A 12,756-nucleotide genomic window follows, 5' to 3' on the forward strand; every position below is an offset into this window, starting at 1 on the left:
CAACTATATACAGGGGTTAACTCCCCAGCTCCGGGTTACAATCTGCACAGACCCCCAGCTCCCTGGCTCTGTGCTTTCGCGCTTTTAAACGGAGATTGCACGCTTCTGTGCGACTTCACATGGCCCATTGAGTCCACGCATTATAGAGGCTGGGCCAACACAATTGAGAACCAAATCTCCTTCATCTACAAACTGGAAACCAAATTACCAAAGCACATCACTTCCGTCAGCAACTTTTAAATTGAACGATTAACAACATTTCTACAATAATTTTACACTCAGGGAACTGTGGGCTGAGGCAGAATCAGGGGTAGCTCTTCTCTTCTCTTGCGACGTCCCTCGGACGCCAGGGAAAGAGTTGGCCCATTAAAGGACAGGCAAGGGAATCTATGTGTGGAGCCAGAGGAAATGGGTGAGGTACTAAATGAATACTTTGCATCAGTATTCACCAAGGAGAAGGGATTGGTAGACGTTGAGTCTGGAGAAGGGTGTGTAAATAGCCTGGGTCACATTGATATCCAAAAAGACGAGGTATTGGCCGTCTTCAAAAATATTACGGTAGGTAAGTCCCCAGGGCCTGATGGGATCTACCCCGGAATACTGAAGGAGGCTGGAGAGGAAATTGCTGAAGCCTTGACAGAAATCTTTGGATCCTCACTGTCTTCAGGTGATGTCCCGAAGGACTGGAGAATAGCCAATGTTGTTCCTTTGTTTAAGAAGGGTAGCAAGGATAATCCAGGGAACTACAGGACAGTGAGCCTTATGTCAGTGGTTGGGGAAATTACTGGAGAGAATTATTCGAGACAGGATCTAGCGAAGGGCCTGTTCCTGTGCTGTACTTTTCTTTGTTCTTTGTTCTTTTTGTATTATGTCCCGAACCAAGTGAACACATTTTTCAGCGAGTCTGCTCCTAATTTGAGGTATTCTGGTAAAGAGTGAGATTGGAAGCTGGAATGTTGCTAAACAAGTTATTTCTTTTTCTATTTTGTCCACGCCTTCAGATTCTGACACATTGCAGTTCAAATGGTTGAGGATTTGTTTTTGTTCCTGATTAATGGGAACAAGTTAGTTTTGCAATATGACATGTGATTATCAAGCGAATGGTAAGCTATAACTCTATGAAAGCATTTACTATTTGCCCATGAAGTACACAAGACCAGAGATGCTTTTCATGGAGGATTTTATCAGCAGGAATCATGCACTAAATATTTGGGCCTGAATATATTTGGTTAATCATGTTGAGTTCCTGACTGCATGGAATAGAGCTGCTGCAGGAGTTTAAAGGATTTCAGCCACGGAATAGTTAATTTTGCTGAGAGACAGTTGGTGTTTATTCTTTTGCAACTGTGCCTGAGTGGCTAACAAGCCCAGGTCCAGCATATTGATCACAAAATCGCATTTGAGTGCTGAAGAAGTGCTGCACTGTCAGAGGTACCGTCCTTTGGATGGAACTTTAAACCGATCTCCAATCGACTATCTCTGATGAATGTGAAAGATTCCTCAGCACTTTATTATTCATTTTTCCCTCAGTAAATACCACCTTGCACACAGAGGCTCTTTGTGGATTACAGCTGTGCACAAACTGAATGCCGAATTAGTCGACATAGTGAATACAGTTCAAAAGTAACTTATTGGATGTAGAGTTTATTGGAATGCCTTGAGTCTGTGAAATCGCAACAATTTCTTTTGTTAAACTTGAATTATTTCTGGTTAGGCATCCATGTGTCGAGAACATGGCCTTTTCACTTCTTTACTGAATTTTCTATATTCAGTCTGATTTTCACTTGTATTATTAACCTGACATTGCCTTATGCACCATTCTTTTGCTTCATCTTACTCCCAATCATCTTTGTCACCTGGGGAGCTCTGGCTTTGGTTGTCATACCTTCCATCCCTGTGGGACTGTATGCCAATCATACCCAAACCATTTCTTCTTTGAATGCTGCTCATTGTTCTGCGACAGATTTTCCTGACAATCTTGGATTCTGGCAATGCCCCCTTCTATATTGGACCAGAAACATACTAATCAACAAAATTCTCCCGAACACATCTTTCCCCCTTTATGACCTTTATGCTATCTCTGATCCTGTCTACGTCGCAATAATTAAAACCTCCCATTATAACTGCTCTATCGATTTTGCACCTCTCTATAATTTCTCTGCATTGTTGGTTCACATTTTATTTCCTGTTAATCAGCCTCGCATGTACTTCCTGCTACCTTATTAAAGTGTCACATATCCATGTGTGTGCCTTGATGGTGCCAACATGCAATTTGTCCTCAGTGTCACAGTCAAGCACAATTCTGTTGTCATGTGCTGTCCATGTGTGTTCACCTTTAGTGTTGCTCATTGGACAGTGATCACAAACAGGAGCCAATTTTCATATCCTTATCTCACAGGTAATGAAACTAATTGCATTGTCCTTATTATTGTCCAATCAGTGAAGCTATAATTGAATCATTTCGCTTCCGGGTCTGAATTCTGCATCTGCTCATTGCTTAGGCCTGTTGAGCCATTAGGGAAGTTCTGAACAATACTTTCAATCATGAATCCAAAGAAACACATTTCCACTCCTAGTTTCACAGTGGTGCGAAGCTATTTTAATTTGTGTTGTCATTCCGATAAAGCATGTAAGAGTACAATAAGATGCAGGTAGATGTTTGTTGTTGAGAGATGCATTTAATAATTTTTCTGCCGTTTGGTGTTACATTTTGAAGTATATTTATTTTAATTTGCCAAATGGAATATAAATGGTGATCATCATTACTCTCTGAACGATAGATGAATAATTAGACTGAAGTTCACATTTTCGTACCCCACATGTTAGATGCAGAATGCAGTTGTAGACTTTAAAAAATATATTTTTAATTGGTATTTTCCAGTTTTTACAGAGTAACAACTCAATCTATGTTGTACCTGATATTTCCACAGAAAGTCATTTCTTATTCACTGAGATTTTTACATGTGGTCCCTGATGTGTTGGGTATGCTGGGTCTACTTGGACTGTGTTTGATGCAGTGTAGGGAGAGACAGGCTTCCAACACTTGAAGAAATGCAATCTGATTTTATCGATCAACTAACTATAATACATGCTTAACTGTGGGTTGACACTATGCAGACTTGACTGGGGACCTGAGGCTAACCTGACCAGACTATCTGACTACCACATGGTGTTTGTACTAGTTGCTGCTCACGAGCTCTGACTGTCTCAGAGGCTGCATCCCGAGAGAGCGGGAAAACTAGTGCCCTCTGGCTTTATAGTGGTTGTGTCCTGTCTGGTGATTGGCTGCTGTGTTCTGTGTGCTCAATGGTCATCCTGTGTGTCAATCACTACCTGTCTGCACTCCATCATGTACCTAGATGTATATTATGACAGTTCCCGTCTGCCTCCCCCCCACACACCTTCCTTTCTCCCATTGGTAGTCTAGTTTTCCCTCTGTGTTCTGCTCCTTTCTGTTGTGGTTTTAAGTTGTTGCCCTTGTGGGGTCTATGGGGGGGGCGCTACATGGCCCCTCCCCTCCTCCCTCTTCTCCCTTGCTTTGTTCTATGATTCCCTTGGGTTCCCTCCCATCCCTTTCCCCCTCTGCTGCTCTCCATTGTCTGTGTTATAGGGGGGTGTAGGCCTGAACATTGCGCGAGGCAATCGTCATAGAGAGCGCTAGCTTCTTTGTCTCTGCGAGATCGAGCGTGGCCCCTTCTAAAAGTCGCTGGCGTATGAGGTCCAACCCAATCCCCATAACAAAGCATCCCGCATAAGGAGGTTAGAATGTTCAGTGGCCGTAATGGCCTGACAGTCACAGTCCCGGACTAGTGGGATTAGGGCCTGCCAGAAGTCTTCTATGGTCTCACCAGGGAGTTGAGAGCTAGTGGCGAGCACGTGCCTGGTGAAGAGTGTGTTCGTCTTCTGGGCATAATTTTCTTTAAGTAGCGGCATGGCTTTGGTGTAGTTTGGCGCAACCTGGATCAGCGGAAAGATGTTGGAGCTCAACCTCGAGTACAGTATCTGTATTTTCTGAGCCTCAGGAACAGGGCTTGGCGCCGAGTTGATGTACGCCTCGAAACACGCTAGCCAGTGCTGAAAGTCCTTTTTGGCATCGCTTGATTGCGGATCCAGCTGCATGCGATCCGGCTTGATACGGAGGTCCATCTTCTGAAAAACTTAGAGCAATAAATTGATGCACGATCAATTGCACAAAGACGAGAGTTGAATACAACTGAGGCTTTATTGCTCTAAGATGTGTGGCCTCCCACAGCAGCTGGTGAAATGGCTGCTGCACGGAGGACACACATATTTATACTCTGCCTACTGGGCAGAGCCAGCAGGCAGGGACTACCGTCGTATCTGTAGTACAGGTCCTACCATACATCACATAATGTAGGTGCAACAGTGGTTTACCACAAGGATGTATATTCTGCTGTTTGTCTGCAGACATGGATTCTGCTTTCTGTACAGCATTTGTCCTCTTAAAATGGAATATATCCTTTCCAATTTTGCCCAGTTCATTTTTTTTAGCTAATGAGTTGCTATAACTTACAATATCAACCACATAGAATCATAGGATTTACAGTGTAGAAGACGGCCATTCGGCCCATCGAGCCTGCACCAGCTCTTGGAAAGAGCACCTTAATTAAGCCCACCCCTCCACCCCATCCCTGTAATCCAATAACACCACCTAACCTAAGGGCAATTTAGCAGGTGGTGTTACTGGGTTACTAGGATAGGTTGGAGGTGTGAGCTTAAGTGGGGTGCTCTTTCCAAGGACTGGTGCAGACCTGATGGGCTGAATGGCCTTCTTCAGCACTGTAAATTCTATGATTCTATGATACCTGTCCCTGTACCTCCTAATGTCTCACCATTCAAGGCCCCAAGAACTAATTTCATGGTAAGCAGCATTTTGCTTGCACCTCTTCAATTTGGTCCACAGTATTCACTGTTCCCAATGTTGTCCCCTCTACATTGGGGTAACTAAATGCAGACTGAGTGACTGCTTTGTGAAACAACTTTGCTCAGCCCACAAACATGACCCGAACCTTCCTTGTCCTGCCCATTTCAACTCAACATCTTGTTCTCACTGCCCACATGTCCATCGTTGGACTGCTGAACTGATTCAGTGAACACCACACAAGTAGAGGAGCAGCATCTCAGCTTCTGATTGGACACATGACAACCCTTAGGACTTAACATTGAGTTCAACAACTTTTGCCTGTGACCTTTCTCATCCATCTTTTTAATTTTAAATTTAGAGTACGCAATTCATTTTTTCCAATTAAGGGGCAATTTAGCATGGCCAATCCACCTACCCTGCACATCTTTTGGGTTGTGGGGGCGAAACCCATGCAGACACGGGGAGAATGTGCAAATTCCACATGGACAGTGACCCAGAGTCGGCATAGAACCTGGGATCTCAGCACCGTGAGGCAGCAAGCCTAATTACTGTGCCACCGTGCTGCCCTCTTTCGCCGCCATCTTGATCATTAAAAAAATCCAGATTCTTTTTTGCCTCAATGCAAAACCCTCCCTTCCCTTCCCTCACTGGGTCATCTGTCACTTGTTCTTTAGCTTTGCTGTCACTAAGCACTGAAAATTGTTCTCCCATTAACCCTAATATTTTGATATCTTACCTTTATGCCAATACTAGCACCTTCTATAGCCCTTCGCACTGCCATTAACACTTTCCCTGTTTCGGGCCCTGCATATCTTTGTTGCAGTCTCTTTGAGCTCCCACCAATCACTGGCCTTCTACTCTGCTCCACCCTCTCACATACAGTATATAATCCATCACATTTCTCCCTTGCTTTAACTCCGAAGAAGAGTCAGATGGGCTTGACACTCCTTCTCTCTCTACAGACGCTGCCAGACCTTTTGATTTCTTTCCAGCATTTTCTATTTTTGTTTCAGATTTCCAGCATCTGCAGTATTTTGTTTCTCCCCCCCCCCCCAGTATTGACAATAAACTGGTTTCATTCAGAGATGATATTTATTGAATGTGCTGTATTTCTGTTTATATTTAAACGCAAAGCAATCTCATACCTGCACCGTTAAGAATTCTTGTTTTTTTCCCCCAAAGTACCTTAGATACACATTATTTCAATGTGATTCTTTCATACAATAATATGTTGATTTGAACTTTGAATCATTTTTAAAAAAATTGTTCATGGGGCGTGGAGCCTGCCGGCTTGGCCAGCATTCATTGCTGATGCCTAATTACCCTCTTGAAGGCAGCGGTGAACTGTTTTCTTGAACCGCTGCAGTCCATTAGGTGCAGGGGATACGCAGGGCTATAGGGAGCCAATTCCAGGAACTTGACCTAGGGACATTGAAAGAATGGTGATATAATTTCAAATCAGGATTGTGGTGACTTGGAAGAGAACTTGCAGTTGATAGTGTTTCCAAGCATCTGCTGACATTGTCCTTCTAGTGGTAGAGGTTGTGGCTTTGAAGATGCTGTTGATGTTGGTGAGTTGTTGCAGTGCAACTGGTAGATTGTACATATTGCTGCCAGTGTACTTTGGTGGTAGAGGAGTTAAAGTTGATGGTGGTGGATGGGGTGCCAATCAAGTGAACTGCTTTTCTTTGGATGGTGTTGAGTGTTGTTGGCAGGTGGCAGACTAGGTTTGGGTACCTGCAGCTGAGTTACTTTCCACAGAATTCCCAGCCTCTGACCTATCCTTATAGGCACAGTATGTTAATGCTGGTCCAGTTCAGTTTCTGATTCTATGCCGACTCTGGGTCACTGTCCATGTGGAGTTTGCAGTAACCCCTGGGATGCTGATATTGGGAGTTCAACTATGGTACTGCTATTAAATTTCAGGGTAAGATGGTTAGATTCTCTCCTGTTGGAGATGATATTTGCATGGCATAAGTGTGACGTGAATGTTACTTTCCACTTATCAGCCCAAGCCTAAATCTAGACCAGCTCCTGCTACATATGGACATGGACTGCTTCAGTATCTTAGGAGTTGCGAATGGTGATGAACATTGTGTAATCATCCGTGAACATCCCCATTTCTGACCTTACAATGGACGGGAAGACTTTGATGAAACAGCTGAAGATGGTTGGGCTTAGGACACTACCATAAGGAACTCCTACAACAATATCCCGGGACTGAGATGATTCATCTGTAAGAACCGCAACCACCTTCCTTTGTGCTAGGTATGACTCCAATCAGTGGAGTGAGGAGATCAGGAGCTGAGTGGGCCTGACAGAACCTAAACTGTCCGTCAGCAAGCAGATTTTTGAAGAATAAGTGTCATTTGATAGGACTAGCTATCTCACTTTCTATCACTTTGCTGATGATTGAGAGTAGACTGACAAGGCAGTAATTGGCCAGGTTGGATTTGCCCTGCATCTTGTGGACAGGACATACTGGGGCACTTTTCACATTGCTTGGTAGATGCTAGTGGTGTTGCTATACTGGGACAGCTTGTTTAGAGGTTCAGCTAGTCCAGGAACAGAAATCTTCAAAGTTATTAGCAGAATGTTGTCAAGGCCCCATAGCCTTTGCATTATCCAGTACCTTCAACAGATCCTTGAAATCACTTGAGTGAATAGAATTGGCTGGAGACTGGCATCTATGATGCTGAGGACCTCAGGAGGAAGCCCGATGCATGATCCACTCAGTACTCTTGGCTAATGTTGGCAAATGTTTCGGCCTTATCTTTTGTAATAATGTGCTGGACTCCACCATCATAGAGGATGGGGATTTTGAATGCTGTATTTTGAATCAAATTCTTCACCTGCAGCAGAGCTTTGTCCTTAATCCTTCATTTTGGTTTCACTGTTAGCTCGGTCTGTCTCCAGCAAAGTGTTAACTTGTTTCAATTCTGTAACTGTGCAACTCTTGTCTTTGTTCTAGCAGCTTGGAATGCTTGACCTCTTTCCCTTTAATCTGCGTCAGCTGGCTAAGCACTGCTACCTGCTGTTGCAGTTTGGGTAATGTGTTAGCATTTCCAAAAAGATCTATGACCATGCCTTCTGGTTGCCTCTCCACCTCCTCTTTCAACTGCACAAAACTTTTTGGGCTGTGTACTCCATTACACTGACACCATCTTGTAGTTTGCTTGAGTGTTGTCTTTTTCCCTTCTGCTGCTTTATTGGGGATGTTCTAAACCTTTTTTTAAGGTCTACGCTCGCCATAATTTGGAGTTGAAAATAATTGTCAAAGGCTTTTAATATTTCACCTGAGCTGGTTATGAATTCATCAATGCCTTGCATTATTATTACTTCAGTATGTAACAAATAAGTAAATAAATGTATTAATCTGGACTTCTTCTGATTTCCTACTTGATCCTGATGTACTCCAGTATCTGAAAAATTTTCTTCTCCATGACGCCCAATTTTGCATTTGCTGTGAGTCTGGTGGTAATGCCACTGATCAGGTAATGTGAAGGTTTTTATGGCGCAGTGCATAGCATCCCTGTCTCTGAACCAGAATCTTCAGGTTTGAGTCCAACCTCAAAATCTGATGACCAAGGAAGGTGCAAACAGATTGAATGTTAACCTGTAAATTTCTTCTGACATGCCAATGGCAGGCGGTAAGAATGGGAGAGACTCTTGGTCAGCCATGCTTGATGGTGAGTGATGCCCCTTCAAGCTATGAACCTCTGACGACAGACTAGCGACCTGTTCCAGGAATAATTAGCTTTCGAAACAGATGAAAGTCTAACTTTCACTAAAGTTAGACACTAGATGCGGAAGAGAATTGGAATGGACAAATAATGCAGAGACCCAGGAGCATAGGTTCAAACCCAACAGGGCAGCTTACTTAATTAATTAAATCTGGAATTAATGGTTATCATGAAACAATCATCAATTGTTGCAAAATTCCAAGTTTACTAATGTCCTTTGGGGAATGGAATCTGCCGCCTTTACCTGATCAGGCCAAGATGTGACTCCAGACCCACAACAGTATGGCTGACACTTAACTATCCTCTGAAATGGGGTAGCATGATGGCGCAGTGGTTAGCATTGCTGCCTCACGGCACTGAGGTCCCAGGTTCAATCCCAGCTCTGGGTCACTGTCCATGTGGAGATTGCACATTCTTCCCGTGTTTGCATGGGTTTCGCCCCCACAACCCGAAGATATGCAGGGTAGGTGGATTGGCCACATTAAATTGCCCCTTAATTGGAAAAAATGAATTGGGTACACTAAATTTATATTTTTAAAAAACTATCCTCTGAAATGCCCTAGCAAGCCATTCAGTTCAAGGGCATTTAGGCATGGTCAACAAATGCTGGCCTTGTTAGTTTTATCAAAGTCAAAGAGGAAATAATTCCCATCCCACTCATGGACTCTGCTGTAGATCAGCTATTAACCTCTCTTTCTGCATCTCTCTAGATTTAGAACAGTACAGCACAGAACAGGCCCTTCAGCCCTCGATGTTGTGCCGAGCAATGATCACCCTACTTAAACCCACGTAACCCGTATACCCGTAACCCAACAATCCCCCCATTAACCTTACCCTACGGGCAATTTAGCATGGCCAATCCACCTAACCCGCACATCTTTGGACTGTGGGAGGAAACCGGAGCACCCGGAGGAAACCCACGCACACACAGGGAGGACGTGCAGACTCCACACAGACAGTGACCCAGCCGGGAACCGAACCTGGGACCCTGGAGCTGTGAAGCATTGATGCTAACCACCATGCTACCGTGAGGCCCTACCATGCTACCGTGAGGCTAGAATGTGTGTTTACTTGTGAATTAAGCCCATGTCATCCATGAATGTATTTTCAGTGACATCATGGTCTAGACCAGGAGTTCTCAACCTTTTTTAACCCATGGACCCCTTTTCCCCTTAATTGTTTTTTGTGGACCCCCATAGCCATTCCACAGAAAAAAAAGCTTCTTATATGCGTGGTAAACTAATCCTAAAGTCCATCTACCTTACCGTGAGGGTTGGAAACGGATTAGCGGTATTTTCGTACGTTGCCAAACTTATTCTAATATGAAAAGTAATGAAAAAAACTTTTTACTGACTAAATTGAATTAAATTACTCTACAAATAACCAATTCATATCAAATATACACAGTTTCTAGTGATTACTGTGTTAAATCATTCATTAAACTTGTCAAGGAGAAACGTGGCATAAGCGTCAGGTCAACCGTGGGTATTTAATAAGCTGCTTCTGTCATTAAAGGTCCTCCGGGCTGTTCCTAGGGGACAATAGACTCTAGACAAAGACACAGTTGAGGGTTAATGTCCCCTTAATAAAGCTTTCCTGCCTCATCATACCTTGCATCAGTTGCCATGCTTGATGTGGCAATGATTTAGTCTTATTTGTAAATTGCAGCACTAAGTGTCTCTCTCTATTCCTCTTGGCAAATTCTCCTCCTTTGAGCGTCTCACCTTGTTCCACCCTTCACGCCTCTCATTTAAAATACTTCATTCTGTACCACCCTCCCAAATATCAGTCCAAATTTCTCGCCAACATTTCCTCTGTTTCTCTCCTTCATCCTCTGCACTAAGCAACTACTCATGCTTGGTGATTTCCATTGCCAGCTCAACTCTCATGCTCTCTCCCCTTGGAACTCACTGCCTTCCTTCCCTCCCTAAATTCTCCTCCATATAAACTCTCCTACCCATATTTAAAGTCACCACCTCAATCTTGTCATCTCACATGGCTTTGCTACCCTTATCATTGCAATTACTGTTGAGACAATCTCTGATTATTTCCTGGCCCACTACCCACAGACACCTTCCCCCTCCCAACTCTGCTTTCTCCATCCCTGCTGAACTCTCCCTTGAGTATGTCGAGATGGGGGCAGAGTTTCAGGGTGACGAACAGATGATTTAGGAGACAAAGATGTTTTTTCAAAAGGTGATGAATCTTTGGAATTCTCTACCCCAAAGGATTTTGGATGTGCCATCATTGAATATTCTCAAGGTAGATTTGCATGGATTTTTGGTTTCTCAGGGAATCAAAGGATATGTGGGGCGGATAGGAAAGTGGAGTTGAAGCTGAAGGCAGCTATGATCATACTGAATAACGGAGAAAGCTCGATGGGCCATGTGGTCTTCTCTTGTTCCTATTTTTTATCTCCATTTGACCAGTCACTCCACCAGCAAGCTCATATCAACACAAAATGGAATAGAAAGGCAAGCTGAGATGAGGTGGATAAAATGGAAGGTGTCTGATAGATAGATAGAATTTACAGTGCAGAAGGAGGCCATTCGGCCCATCGAGTCTGCACCGGCTCTTGGAAAGAGCACCCTACCCAAGGTCAACACCTCCACTCTATCCCCATAAACCTGTAACCCCACCCAACACGGGCAATTTTGGACACTAAGGGCAATTTATCATGGCCAATCCACCTAACCTGCACATCTTTGGACTGTGGGAGGAAACCAGAGCACCCGAAGGAAACCCACGCACACACGGGGAGGATGTGCAGACTCCGCACAGACAGTGACCCAAGCTGGAATCGAACCTGGGACCCTGGAGCTGTGAAGCGATTGTGCTATCCACAATGCTACCGTGCTGGTGTGGGTTATAAACACCAGGACATATTAGTTTGAACAGGTGACCAGCAGCTTCTGTGCAGCAGATTCTATGTAATTTTCACTAACTGCAGTTTGCATGACATGGAGAAGATGCAGCAGGAGGCAAACATGTACCCCACACCAACACTCAGTAACTTTCAAATCAGCTTGACCAAAAAGAAACTGCTGTGGAAAAGGAAAAATACAGCACAAAATAATAATTTTATTCAGTTTACATAAAGGGTACCAGCAACAAGTTCAAAATCAAGTGATTTTATACAATGTACAAACAAGGCAAAAACAGGTAACAAATAAATCGGTTTGATTCTGTTAAAATAATTAAAGATACTCCGGAGCTAGGGTGTGAACCCGAGAGTAAAGGAATATTAGATGTGGGAAAAGTGGAACAAGGAAGAGTACAAGGATAACATTACAATTGCACAGTTTAACCTAACTCACCCTTTGGGAAACTTACAGGATTGCTCACAATGTTGGTTTTATACTTGCTGAATTTAATTCCCCATTGCTGTCACTGGAGGGTAATACTGAGCTGGATGGAAAACTGTTCCATGTGATCTTGTGGGTTTCCTATCAAGGGAGTGGTTCACAATATCCCATAAGATTAAAACAACTGTAACTGTTAATGCACTTCATACAACTTTGCTCTGATAATTTAACAGAGATGCCAACAAGCTTAAAATAAATGGCTGACATTGTATTACAAGTGGAGACAGAGAAAATCCACAGAACACCCGAGCAGTTACATTCTAAAAGCTATTCCATAATGTCAATGGGAACGATGCCAAGGGATAAAACAGGGAAAATATTCTGCTGCTATAAAAACTCAGGTGGGTGGAGAAGGTAAATCCAAAAGAGGTTTAATTTGACAACAAAAGTAAATGCCACAAGGCAGTCTTACAGCTGCAGGTGCCAACAGGATTACCGTTCCCAACCTGGGCTGGCTTTTATGAGGCGATTTCTACAAGCCCAGCTGATGAGCCTCTGCCCGCTGATGGGAAAGCTCATATTCCACGAGCCCCACATGGAGGTCAATTGGGGTGCCCCCTGGATCTCGTTATTATAGCTGCAATAATTGCAAAACAGTTTGACCTTTGTTCATTCAAAGCATTTTTGGACTGAAATCAGTGATTGAACTGACAATATGAATCAAGTAACAATGGATTAAAGGGAGTGGTCCATATTGTTCTGATCATTGCCTCAGATGTTATCTGTCGCAGACACTAATGGTCTTAGTTAATAAATTGTTCGT

The sequence above is a fragment of the Scyliorhinus canicula genome, chromosome 7, assembly GCF_902713615.1.
Source record: "Scyliorhinus canicula chromosome 7, sScyCan1.1, whole genome shotgun sequence".
NCBI lineage: Eukaryota > Metazoa > Chordata > Chondrichthyes > Carcharhiniformes > Scyliorhinidae > Scyliorhinus > Scyliorhinus canicula.